The sequence below is a fragment of the Corvus cornix genome, chromosome 11 (assembly GCF_000738735.6).
Source record: "Corvus cornix cornix isolate S_Up_H32 chromosome 11, ASM73873v5, whole genome shotgun sequence".
NCBI classification, from domain to species: domain Eukaryota; kingdom Metazoa; phylum Chordata; class Aves; order Passeriformes; family Corvidae; genus Corvus; species Corvus cornix.
The window spans coordinates 15,172,863-15,186,344 of record NC_046341.1 but is presented as its reverse complement, the minus strand read 5'-3'; the positions used below and the strand labels follow the sequence as shown (position 1 = coordinate 15,186,344).

The window sequence follows — 13,482 nt, the reverse complement described above, 5'->3', positions numbered from 1 at the left end:
TTTTTTAAAGCATCACTGTGAATGTGCATATCGTGTTGGTGCTAGTATTAAGTTTCAAAGCTTTTCTGTGCCATATAAATAAAGGACATAATAAGATCTTGATTTTATTCATGGTTAGTTCAAAGTTCACACAAATTATTTCACACAGGGGATTTGTCTGAGGGTTTTGGCATTATAGAAATGCATTAATGTACTTTAGATATTAAATGACAATGCCACATGGTAAGAAATTTGCACGAATGAACAGGAAATTAGACACTGTTTCTTTTTTTTAACTGATTGCTAAAGAATGCGCTGTTTGAACATAGACTATCCATTTCAAAGGGAAGCTTTTGCTGATTTCAGGAAGTTTAAAATCAGCTAATCAGAAAGTAATACAAAGTTAGAGTTAAATATTTTTTTAAAGGAAACTGTTTCTTTAAAAAAAATCCTTTCCCCTTTTCTTTAAGGAGTACTTATTATTTCCATCATCCTTGTTGAGTTGTTGATGAATAGCTCACATCGTTTGCCAAGCTCCACCCTCTGTCTTTTTTCTAAACCCTTTACTCATTATTTGCTCAGTCTTTTTCCCACAGCCTAGACAGCCTGTCAAGGCAGCTTAAATAAAACACTGTATTAACATTAGGAAATGGCATTCAGTTCCCAATTGATCTCCTAATACTTTATGTTGAAATGATAATTGGTACAGTCTTCATTGAAAAAAAAGAGAGAAAAACTACTTTTCAGTCACCACAAGGTATTATCTTAGCTAATGTATTCACAACCAAACAGATACATTTTTAAAATCTCCCCATCTGCTGGAGACTGCAGTTCACAATTCTTTTCAGCTGACATAATCCAGATTGATTCGTTCAGCAGATAAAATTCAGGCCACTTCTGCCCTTTATAGGAGCAACATAATACCAGTCTTTATTCAGTAACAATGTAACATAATGGGATCGGAATGTGCAAAATGACTGTTCTTAAATTACTGTGACACACAAGGGTCCAACACAAGCTGTGGTTTAATGTAAAAAATCATTAGGCACAGATTACTAAAGTGGTCCTGCATTAACAAGGTCAAACCAAGACGGTTTATGATATTTTTCACGAAGGAAAAAAAAAAAAAAGTTTGCTAATATCTAGATTATGAATGCATTTTTAAGAGGGGAAAAATCTGCAGGTTTTTAGTTTTTTTTCCCATGAAGAAAGTGCTGTTTATTCAATAATGAGTGCAACAGTTAAGGATTCTATAAAGACCTTTTCCACAGAGCCAAGTTAATCTACTACACACTGAAGCGCACACACAAAAAATCTAAATATCAAAAGGTTGTCAAGAGAGTTGCCAGAAACGAATATTTTTGTGCACTGCTATATCAAACAAATGTTGAAGACTGTCGGATAATTATTAACCCATTATAGCACTTTTCTTTTGATGTAGCCAGACACCACGAGAAGGAATTTAGCAAGTTTCCACACCACTGCAGGGGTTTTGCATCTTTGTAAATCATCAACACTTAACAATACATCTCTCATAAGCTCACCCATCAACCTGTCTGCACAAAAGCAGCCAAAGTGAAGAGACACAGTAAATTCTGTCCTTAATAGACAGCTCAATGCCCCTTGAGATTCTGATGGCCATCTAAGATCATATAATATATGAATTTTCTTTGTACAGCTATTTCTTCCTACTTGATACAATCAAAAATTTAATAAGTATCACTTAAGAAATGCACTAGATCTCACACATTGAAATAAAGGAATAAATAAACTACTATTTCCCAGCCTATCAATAACTCTGCTGGTGTTTTCCTCTTGCCTTTGATTTGGAGGCTAATAGTGAATGAAACCCAGCATCTCAGGAGCTTGGCTAGCTCGTGCAAAGCAGCCAATTTTGGCTCTCAATGGAAGTTAACCCAAAAGCATCATAGCTCAGCTCCTGGGAGGAAAGGTGGTATTTAAAAAGAAAAGAATAAACCATTTCTACCCTGGTTTGTAACTGGGGCTCCAGATCAGGTGCCCCTCATGGGAATGGAAGGGTTAAATTCCCCACATTCCACTTTCCCATTTTGACCTTGTAAACAATGCAAGTAGAGTTTTGCTGCCCCTTACTGCTGTGCTAAACTGCTATAGCTGGGCAGCTGTTGAAATCAGAGGCTTCAATTTAAGCTACAACTCATTTGTGCTGAGTGTACAAGCAGCAGCTACATTTTAAACACAGGTCCATGGAAAGGGACCCTCATTTGCATGACACATCCTCATGTGCCCATTGCAGGCACCTCCAGAAACAGCCTCCAGAAACTCAGCTAGATGGTGACACCTAGCAGGCTCTAAGAACAGCTGGGGAGGAATGGATTGATTCAGAAATTCAGTGGGAACATGTCTGGATTCTCCATGCAAGTGGGCAGCGGTCACACCCTGGCCCTGCCAAGGACAGCTTTCCACTGGCACAGCACAGGTGTCCACAGTACTACAATAAAATCAAAAGGTGCTCTCATGAAACACTTTCATTAGAAGAATTCCCACAGTTTGCATCATTTTCCAGCAAATACACTGAAATCTTTTCCAGTCAACTCCATCGAAAGCAGTGAAAAAAATGAATTGGTGGAAGCTCATAGCCAGACCATAAAATAAGCTTGTGTCTTCTGAGTAACAAATGTATTTAAATGACACGTGTTCTGCTAAGGTGAACTTCATAGTCACAAAAGATTGCAGTTTTAAGAAGTAATGGAAACCAACTGCATCTCTCCAACAGTCTTGGAAACTCATTACAGTCAAATATTTACATATTCTAGTGAACTTAGGATGTCAATTTTGGCTACACAAATCCAATAACTGAAACATATGGCCTTGAAACCTGCAATCAATATAAACCTTTTAGAGCCCAAGCTTCAAAAAGTTATATCAAATATATATTCGATGAGAAGAAGGTTAATTGACTAATTGATTACTCAGTTACAATTAAGTGCTCTTCAGATATCTTTGGGAAATACTGAGATAAAATAGGAATAGATATGTATTTGTTTATCAGCTCCCTGATTTATAGCTATCATTTATTTTTTATTTCCTAAGTCAATTTTTACATTTATGTATTTTAACAATATAGTCCCTGGTGAGAATCAATATACATGTTTTTTTCACCACAGGGCTATCAAAAGTTAGCCTAGAAATCCATATTAACCAATTCAGCCAATTTCAGTGCAGATTTCAGCCTGATAAATACCTTGCTAAAATATTCAGACTGTCTCCAGATGGCAGTTAGGGAGAAGGAACATGAAATATTTGTAGCAATAAAGGTGTTAACCAATACTAACCTTGCTGATAAACTCTGAACTTAACAACAGTTAAGACAAAAGGTGGCCCTTGGGGAAAAAAAAAAGCACGAAGTGTGCTGTTTGCATGTTTTAACAAAGTACTATTTCTTATCAAAATAGAAACACATTCATAAAATTTCTACCCCTACAGCAACAGCCAAGAGGATCTTTGGGATCTCTGGGGCATTTTAAAGTTGACTAAATGATAAATCAGATAGAATCAGGCCTTCAGAGCTGTCTGCACAGAAGAATACTGTTAACTCTTTAGTAGTATTAACATTATTTAAAATTTATTTAGCAGTATCACCCATGTTCTCAGTAAGGAGGAGAACATTGTTGTGCCACACACTGTGCACACACACATTATTTGTAGATACATACAAACACATACAAGAGGTCCATCATCTGGTGACTGATGAGCTAAATAAGGCTGGGTAAGATTTATTAAAATATGTTAAATTCCTCTGAAGATGGCAAGATAAATTACAAAAGCCTCACTGCTAGAAGTGAAGGCCTTCAACTCTTTCCTGCATTCACTTCTGAGACACTGGGTTAGCTACCACAAACACTGCTTAAAATGGTCACAGACACAAAGCCTCCTATCTTTGAGGGTAGAACTCTGGATTTACTTCAAAACTTGATGGCAATTCTATACATGGGGTATAGTAAAGAAAGGTACTATGTTGTTGAGGCAGTATTTCAAATATTTTTGATTGGTGCCTCAGATTACAGCATGCAGTGATAAGGATGAAGAAAATAACTTCACATTCTCACTGGACAATAAAGTCTTATTTTTGTGACTGTCCTGTAATTACACAGGTCCAGAAGGGGATGTGTTTCAGAGGAGATAACTTGAGTGAGTCACGAGGAAGACTGAAGAAGAAAAATTCACACTTTCCTCTTCTTAGTGTAAGTACCTGGTACACCTAACCCTCAATATGTTCAAAAACTTGTAGGAGTTATCCTTTTCAAGAAATTTGGCTTACAATTAGATCAGTACAAGATTCAAGTAACTCCACTGGATTCTCCCTTCCCTCTCCTCTGCCTAACAGCAGCAATGCCTGGCATGGGACAGGATGTGGCTGGGCCCCAGAGCACTAAAATCTCATAAACTCTGCTCCTTGACCTTAAATTCACACTTTTGGGCTGAAATTCATCACTAAATGCTTTGTTCTTTTAATTTTCCTAGTGCAGTCCAAGCAAGGCAGAGTTAGATCCTCCAAGGCCTATGATGATATTGCAGATTTTCATCGGTGTGGCTGAGAACAGAACGTGGCCTTACAAGGATATTATATTTTATCATGAGCTTTCAAAACACAACAGGGACACCAGACGTAAAACAAACCCTCCTTACACGCTGCACTTTACAGCATGTCAGGGGTGATGTGTGCTTTCTGTTGGGCCTCCTAACGAGATGACAGGCGCTGCTGTCCGGTGACAAAGCCACATGACAGCGAGGTGTCACAGACAGGGGGGGCAGATGTATCACTGCTCTGCCGCTCGGATGGGAGTGACATCCTTTGAATCCCAAGAGACAATGTCGAGGGCGAGGCAACCTCAGTGTGCAGGGTGTACGCTCAGTGGTATTGACAACAATTCCATGTACATCCATCGTGGGGGAACACTGAGGTCTGAAGACAGCAGACTTCAGATTTCATCCGTGAGATAGTGCCAACAGATGAAGGATTGTTGTGAACAATAGCCTTCAAAAAAGGAAGCCAATATTCTATAATTATGTTCAAGGCTTCAAATTTACCAAAAAAATTCTGTGGGTTTTTTTTTTAAGTGCTCCGTATTCACATCCTACACTATGGAGAGAATTATTCCGAAAGACACATCATTAAAATTCTTTACAAAGGAATTTATCATATAAAATATGAACATTTTATATTAATTAGTCCTGATTTGAAAGGCCATAAATTAGCTTTCTTTTGAGTATGACCAGAGATAACATTATAAGCTAAGTCCTGGGGGACATCACAACACTAACATTATCTACCACATTTCTGAAGCGGGTCACATACTTTCGTGGCTAATTTTACTTAAATACCCTCCAATATTTTCCAGACTTTATGGAAGCTTATAGAACATTTTACGAAATCAGCACCAGTAAAAAAAAAAAAAAAAAAAAAAAAAAAAAAAAAAAATCGCAAAAAAAGCAGAGAGACAAACTCACTGCATTTTACAGGTCGTGGCACGTTCGTCACTGCACCGATGTTATTCATAGTCACTGGTCTCACGTAAGTAGGTCATTGGACCTACTTGCCCTTTTCAGTGATCCTGAAATATGGTGGCATACTTGAAAAGCCATATAGAAATGTGGAGCTCTCCTGATAAATCATCCCAGGATCGGATGCTGGCTCTTGCATTCAGATTCAGGGAAATAACAGCTGAGTCCTATTAGTAGAGGTGGGGAACAGGGAGCAGGGGTAGAGGGGGCAGTTAGATCCTCCTGTCCCTTGAAAGGGATTCTCCCTTTGCTGGCAGAATAAGGAGAGGTTGAGGTGGAGACAAACCCTTAAGCAAATGCCTGGAAAACCTCAGCACCCTTTTGTGAGAGGAGTGTTTGGGCTGGTGAGGAAGACAAAGTGGGAGAGTGGGGGAGGTTGGGAGCTCACCCAGGAAGGCAGTTAAGACTGACTTTCTGTAAAGGTGAAGAAATCTTTCCTTCTCCTTCCTCCCGTCCAAGTCAAAGGGGAGAGAGGAGAAAAAAAAAAAAAAAAAAGAGAGAGAAAGAAAGCAAATAAGAAGACTTCTTATGCTATGCTGCTCCCTTCCAGGAGTCACAAACCCTGCACCTACTCTGTCAACCAAGCCATCAGCAGGTGGGAAAGCTGCCTTGGGACCACGTGCTCTTAAATTCAGTGCTCTTTCTCCAAACAACCATGGCATAGAAACAGGTATCTGGGTATAACTGGTACCAGCTACCTGGGCATCACTGATTTATGGGGCAGGAGCATGGTTAATGTCAGCTGAAATATCAACCTATGTGATCTCATCATACTCTGCCCTTACCTACAGACAGCCCTGTCACCTCTGATGTAATCTCTTGCCCAATACCTAACAAAACAGAAAAGACTGGTTTAACTTTGTATGGGGGTAGGAAATAATGGAGGATTCTTTCTCCAGAAAAAAAATCTCAATATCTCAAGATAGCAACAAAAAGTCGACCATTAGGCATCCTAGGTTTAAAAAAAAAAAAAAAAAAAAAAAAAAAAAAAGGGGGTGGGGGGGAAATTTAAGCCATCAAAACCTTTTCAGCTGCATGAATTGTGTATGTTAAGAGGCCTGGAAACTGCTTCATGTGCTTCACCTCCTGCTGAGCAGTTTTTATGCTGACAGGACTGAAGATAGCTTTTCTAGCTCGTAATATCACAAGGAAAATGCTATAATAAACTAAGACATCTCTGATCATATGCTAAAGGTGTACATGTAATGTGCTCATGATAAATCCATTTATCATTAGAGACAAGTTTAAAATACAATTGACTTGTTCCAGGTTCCAAAAATTATGTTTGTTGAACTAATTCATACATGCCTTCAATTTTCAGTGTTTAGCAGTTCCAAAGTAAAGTTAAACTTGTCTGAAAGCAGAGATTTAATTTATTTGTGGTGAAGAATGCATGTAAACACATTTTATATGACTGCTACTCATACTACAGCATCAGCTCAGGTTAGGAATTTTGTAATGCATAGTTGGCCTAAACATGTTGAAACTCATCAACAGGTTTTTTCCTGAATCTGGATCCTTGGGTCAAGTGCACAGAATGAAAAAATTCCATCCCTGGTTAACTAAATCACATGCTTTTCTGTAGAAAACAGTTAAATGAAACTGAGGGTGAACATCCAGCACATAGCAGAAGTTCAAAAGCAGCCTTTCCATTACGGATCTACCCAGTCCCTTGAACTCTGGAGCAAAAAGGCCTGGAACAAAAGCAGAGTATTTGTCCAAACCTTTGTCTTCAGATCTTCCTCCTGACTCCTTAAATGCAGAGTTTTATCCTATGCAGAGCTGTATTCTACTATGTGCAAACTAAAATCTTTCATAATCTGATTTTGGTTTTTTCATACTTTCCAAAGACAAGTGAAAATTTAGTTTCCACTGTCAAATAAATTAACTATTGTAACTCTGCCTGCCCAAACCTTAAAAGATGATCAAGTTTACTAATTTGGATGGACTAAAAATGCATGTTACTAAAAATAGGTAAACCCTTGATTTTCAAAACTCAAAAAAATGTATAAGAAAACTTTTCACCCCACAACCATTTAATGTTTAAAATCTTATAAAACTAAACTCAAATATGAAAATGGGGACCCAGTATCCTTCCTGCTCTATTGCATCTTCGGCATACTTTATACCTCTCATGGTATCATTAGTTGTATCACATTTTGCTACTGCTAAATACAACTGGACTCATTTTTTAATGCACATCAGCATTTCATAATGACAAATAAAGACATTTTAAAAGTACGGGAACCAGAATGTTCTACAAGTATTCCATGCAACAGAGGATCTCGCTGAAGTAATATCTCACTCAGAATGACAGGGTATAATGCTTCCAACACTCAGCATCTTGCAAGTTATCCCTGACTCCTGAAAATAACATTTCTAAATTCACTTCTCTTAATGCATGAAAGTTACCCCTCCCTGCACAAAACCTGTAGTAAGAAGCAAGCAGGACAGTGGGACTGGAGAGATTTAACTTTCGAGTGCCCTGGAAGCCCCTCCATGGCACCACATCACACCATTTTTTGTGGTCAGAGAGAGGCAAAATAGGAAAAAAGTCCCCCAGGTCTGTCAGTGGATCTCAGCTTCACCAAGCCAGCCCAAGCCCTGCTGCAGATCCCCTCTGTGTCCTCTCCCGTGGTCACTGTGCAGGCTCCCCCTCACCCCTGGGGCTGTTCCTGCCACAGTTCCTGTCCCTCAGCCTGGCACAGAGCAATGACAAACCCACAGTGCCTACCTCTAAGTGTCAGCAAGAGGAAAGATGTCAGGAAGACAAGGGGAGAGTTAGGCAAAAATAGCTTACGTTTGTTAAGTTGGTTCTTGATTAGATTGTGCTCTTTTGGCCAAAGAATTGTTTTTCTGATGATGCCTGTATAGTACCATTCAGCTGGAGACCAAAATTCTGTTACTTTTTGTTACCGGCTAAGGTTGGTAAATAAAAATGTTGTATTTTTCAGTTTGAATGCACATGTTCAGCCTCCTCCTGCTGTTGCACACTGCCTCCCAAGGAAGGGAAGGGGGAAGGTGGTAAGGTGACCATCCTTCTGTGTGCTAAGGACTTCCCTTAGTGCTGTTCTTCTAGACAGGTTTATTTCACCCTGTGTTAGGGCAAGTGCTCTAACTCAGAGACACAGGCAGGGCCTCAGAGTTAGGCTTGAGTCCATCACTCCTGTGAAGGTACAGCATGGAGAAAGAGAGATGTGAAAGGCTTTAGGGCTGCCAGCTACAAAGTTCAGACACTTCTCTTACCCTGACCAGGGCAGGAAACCTCAAAGTCCACAAAGTCCCAAGCCAGGTTTAACAAGAGGTTGGGCAGATCAAACAGCTTCAGCAGAGAGTTTAGGTTGTGGCAGGACCCACTTTATGTCTACTCTAAATCCAAGAAGCTCGGAAGAGGAGGGGGAAATTAAAGGTTAGCTCTGAGTATCAGGCAAGGCATGTCTTTTTTTTAATGTAGCCTTAATGAGTTTTGCCATGCTATATCTACTGACATTTTAATAACTGCTAAACCCCTGAAAGTCTCCAGAGAAGGTGCACTGATACTATGATGAGCATAATATAAATGCATAGACAGACAGATATTAATAATTTCTTTTTACTGATGTATGTGTATATATCTGTATAATAATATAAAGCTTTCAGGGTATTTTACCCCTATTCAGCACAACAACATTTACTACTATCAGTCTAATCATAAATACAATTATTCTTGAGTACTCTATTACAAAAACCAATAAACTAGGCCTCAATAGAGATTCTGAAATTACTTAACTTTTCTTTAGAAAAATATTAAAACAGTATTATCACATCAATGAGAGGAAAAGACAGGAAGATAATAAAGTTATGTTAAACCTCCCTGTATTTACTCATGTGTGAAACAGTTATGTCTGGTCACATAATTGCAATGGTTCTGAGAAATATTTCATATTTTATAATGAACATTAAAAGAGTTTGTGGATCATTACTTTATATGAGTTCCAAAGTTATTACATAAAACCCAACAGGAATGGTTATAAATTATTTGATCCTCTAGTCTGGCCATGGTAAACATAACATGAAGGCTGAACTATCTCAGCAGACAAGATTCACAATAATAGGCAAAGTGCCACTACAGTCAAAAAAGAAGAAAAAAATACCTGGGTACTTGTAAACAAGACTCTTAACTTTCTTCTGTGTTGTTTCAAAGAACTCCTTTTCTACAATAAGCTTAAGCCATTAAAAAAAATAAAGAAAGAAAAGCTTTTTCTAGAACAACAGAAAACTTGCTCATAGGCATGGACTATCATCTACCAATTTGGCATTATCATAACCATGGCCCTAAAGTCACTGGCAGATTCTTGAACTTACAGCACAGTATGCATTTAAGACACTATGCTTTGCCATGAAATAATATTACAGGCAATTATTTGATTTTTCAAAGAATCCTGAAGAGCAACTCATTGAAATATGAAAAATAACAAAAAAATTACACACTTTAAACAATTAGGTAGAATTTTTGTCTTCAAACTCCACTGGGCAGCAACATTTTAATTAATGAGTGATCATTTGCTCCAGAGATAAATGTAATACTAAATGAATTCTGGTCTATTTTGCCCTCTCAGCTCATCTTTGTCTCTAGCTCCTGTTCTTTGTGTCATAGTACTTTGTGGATGTTTTTGTTTTGTTCTGGAAATGCCTTCTAAGAATATTAATATGGAGAATTATACAGTTGTGCATGCACAACATTTGATAAGACTGGAAAACATGTTTAGATATTCTGGTCAATTTACAACATATCTTTAATGCAAATCGTATCTGAGGCTCAAATCCTCCAAATTTCTGCTCAGCACGCTGTGTGTTCCATGTACAAGAAGACCCTTTCCTTGAATGAATTACTGGGGAACATTTTTGGCTCAGGTAGAGAGAAGCCTGAGCTGGGTGATGATGGTCTGTCCTGGCTCCCTGCTCTGCTGTGGGTTTCCAAGCCATGGTTGGTGGGCTCGAGCTGGGAGCACTGACGACACAGAACAGCCCCTGCTGAGCCAGAGCTCAGGACCCTGCCCACAGGAGCTTCTGGAGCAGGACACAATCAGGCCTCATTAACCACTTGTAACTTTTTTTTCCCCTCCTCTCCCTTCCAGAGTTCCAGGAGTTGTATTGAAACACTAAACCACACTGCCAGAGGCACTTAGCTTCTGCAGTCTTTCATCACAAAACACTTAGGCATGAAAATTTCCTGCCTTGCGACTTATCTGGTTGTCTGATGCCAGGAGTGCCTGCTATGTCCTGGCCCTGCTGGAAGAGCTGCCAGGGTGGGTTGTGGTCCCACCTGTGAGCATGTCTTTCACAGAAAAGTTGGAGTTTATTTTTAGGTTTGATATTACCTCCTGTGTGACAAGTACCCCCTTGGGAAAGCGCGTGTTGTGCCACTCAAAACCACACTGTACTTTGAACAACTTTCAGTTATCACTGACCAATTTTTTTGAGTGCTGCTAATTCCCTGTTACCTTTTTCAGTTCCTGCATGATGGCTATTCACTGCTATAACCTTTTCAAGCTGAAACTCTATGCACTGCCCTCACTTTTGCCTCATTGTCTCTTTTTCTACACTTGAAGGCACTAGCTGTTTCCATTTGTCAAAGTAGTATATAATTTGTTAAATAACTTCCTTTTTACTTTTTGCCTTTTCAGGAAGTTTCAAGGATGAGTGAGACTCTGTAACCTCACCTGGAATTTCTTCCTGGTTGCCTAGAGAGCTGATTCTCCAAATTTTTCAAGTGATATTCTGAATTCTAACAGCATCTCTTTGCATTAAAAATATACAACCTGTGGTATCAGCATTGAAGGATTTTACAGTAGAATCGACCCAATCTGTGCCATAAACACAAATTTGTGTGAGCTGATGGGGGGATCTGCTGGACAGGTGTAGCTTGATAGAATGAGGCAACAAAACCCTCAGGGCTGTTTTGGGGAAGGCAGCAGCCTGTTTGAAGTACTTTGCTTTTTAGAGATAATCTGTTCATCCCTGTTTTTCTGTGACCAACATCTCCAAGCCATCTGTGTCGCATCCTCTAGGTGGTGCTGATACTGCACAACTCCCGCTTCCCCACACAATGAAAACATTAATTTGCTATGAGATAATTTTTGACGTAAATGTAAAATGGTGCCCATTCGAACTCAGTAATGAAGCATGGTGCATTTCTACAGCTCCTAATTTGACTAGTTAAATGACTCCATTACGTGTCTAACAGACAGAAGCAAATAATTTCTGGTCAGTTGACGCTCACTTATCCGTATCATTTTACCCTGAAAATAAAGTCTCTAATCTACAGTTTCTTTGTCTTAGTTTTTTTTCATGTTATTAAAGCAAACATACTTAAATAAGAGAGATTAAACCAACACAAACTAACAATTAAGGCTACGATACAGAAATCAAGTTTCTATAATGTGGGAGGATGGATAAAAAAATTAAAATTAAATAAAAAATTAAATGACTGCTTATCTCTGTTACTCCCAGTATGAGATTTGACAACACTGCTATTTAGGAAAAGGAAAATATCTTTCTCAAATTTTGAAAACCACTTTAAATGCTGCCTGCAAGTCTGCCTATAAAACTTCCCTGCACAACTTTGAGAATGTTTGGAAAGACTCTTTACAGTACAGAGCAATAAAATAAAAATGTTGCCTTAATAAATATCAGGTGATGAATAATTTTGCCCCGAGGAAAAAAATGGTTAATGCTGAATCTTAATGTTCCTCATCTAAACGCTTTTTTCTTCCTGCTAAAAACAAGTTTAGAATTAAAGCATATCACTTTACACATATTGCATGCATATTAGTGAGACACAGCTGCTTATGCCCTACTCTTAAGAGCCATATGATTAAGTTATGGGATATCAGATAATCCAAAGTCCCTTTCTATTGGCCATCTTTTGCAGACAAAGGCTTTTTAGTTTTAAGTCCATTTAATGACAGAATGTCCAATTCTATAAATGTGTGAGTAATTCCAGTGGAACACCTGTGGCTCTCTCTGCTAGAATATAGAAGGAGAGATATAAAATGTCATTACAGTAACATTCAGTGTCTGACTTTAGCAAAAAATATTCGCAATCAAGGCTGCCACTCCATCCCTGATGTATTCCATCACGCTCGGGTTTCCATGGTCTCAGAGAAGTGAGTGTGAGCTTACATACCATATGTGGTACCAGCCTTCCTCACAGTGGGGTGAGCTAAGGACAGAGCAGCAGTTTTCTGGTTGAAGTCACGGGTCCTGTGGGCTCATTTCCACCATGGTTTGTGGGGACAGAGGCACGTAACTCTCAGCATTATTTGCAAGTGAAAAGTAAAAGTTTTCATACTACTTTTAAAAACCATCCCCCCGCCCTCCCTCAAATCCTGTACTTAACCTTATTTTCATAGGGGTTTTTTTCTGTTTTATTTTTTTTTTCTCTCCCCAAAGATTTAAACACTATTTGAGCAATTTTTGTATGACTACAAATTTTCTAGTGACAAGGAAAAAGGACAAACAGATTTTGGTGCATCTGGTGAAACATCCAGAAAACCTGAGTTTTCTATTGATGTTGTTTTTGCAGTCATGACAGTGGAAATGTTATGACCCAAATCTAACCATGGAGAGTTACATTAAAATTAATGGACTTCTTCACAGTAGCCATTCTTCAAACAGAAGCAGCATTCAAGGAGTTAGAGTTGGATTTACAACTAAAATATAAAGCTCAATATCGATGTTCAATTTCAGCAGGGTTAATTTTGAGAGTATGCTGGAAGTGTCAGTGAATCGCAGGCTCACTGCTGCTCTCGAGGAAGGCAATGGCAAAACTCCCAGCTGACTTCAATGAGAGGAGGAGCAGACCCTGAATGGAATAAAGGAGCGGAGGAAACAACTCCATACGGAAATGGCAAGTATTCAAAGATGAGTTCATATCAGCAGAAAATACACATGCGGCCTGACAAAAATACATGAAGG

General features: G+C 38.8%; 1 protein-coding gene across 9 annotated transcripts in view; it reads right to left on the bottom strand.

The window, feature by feature from the left end:
• ZNF536 (zinc finger protein 536) overlaps positions 1–13,482 on the bottom strand; it is a 344,627-nt gene that overhangs the window by 42,917 nt on the left and 288,228 nt on the right. The window lies entirely within an intron of this gene.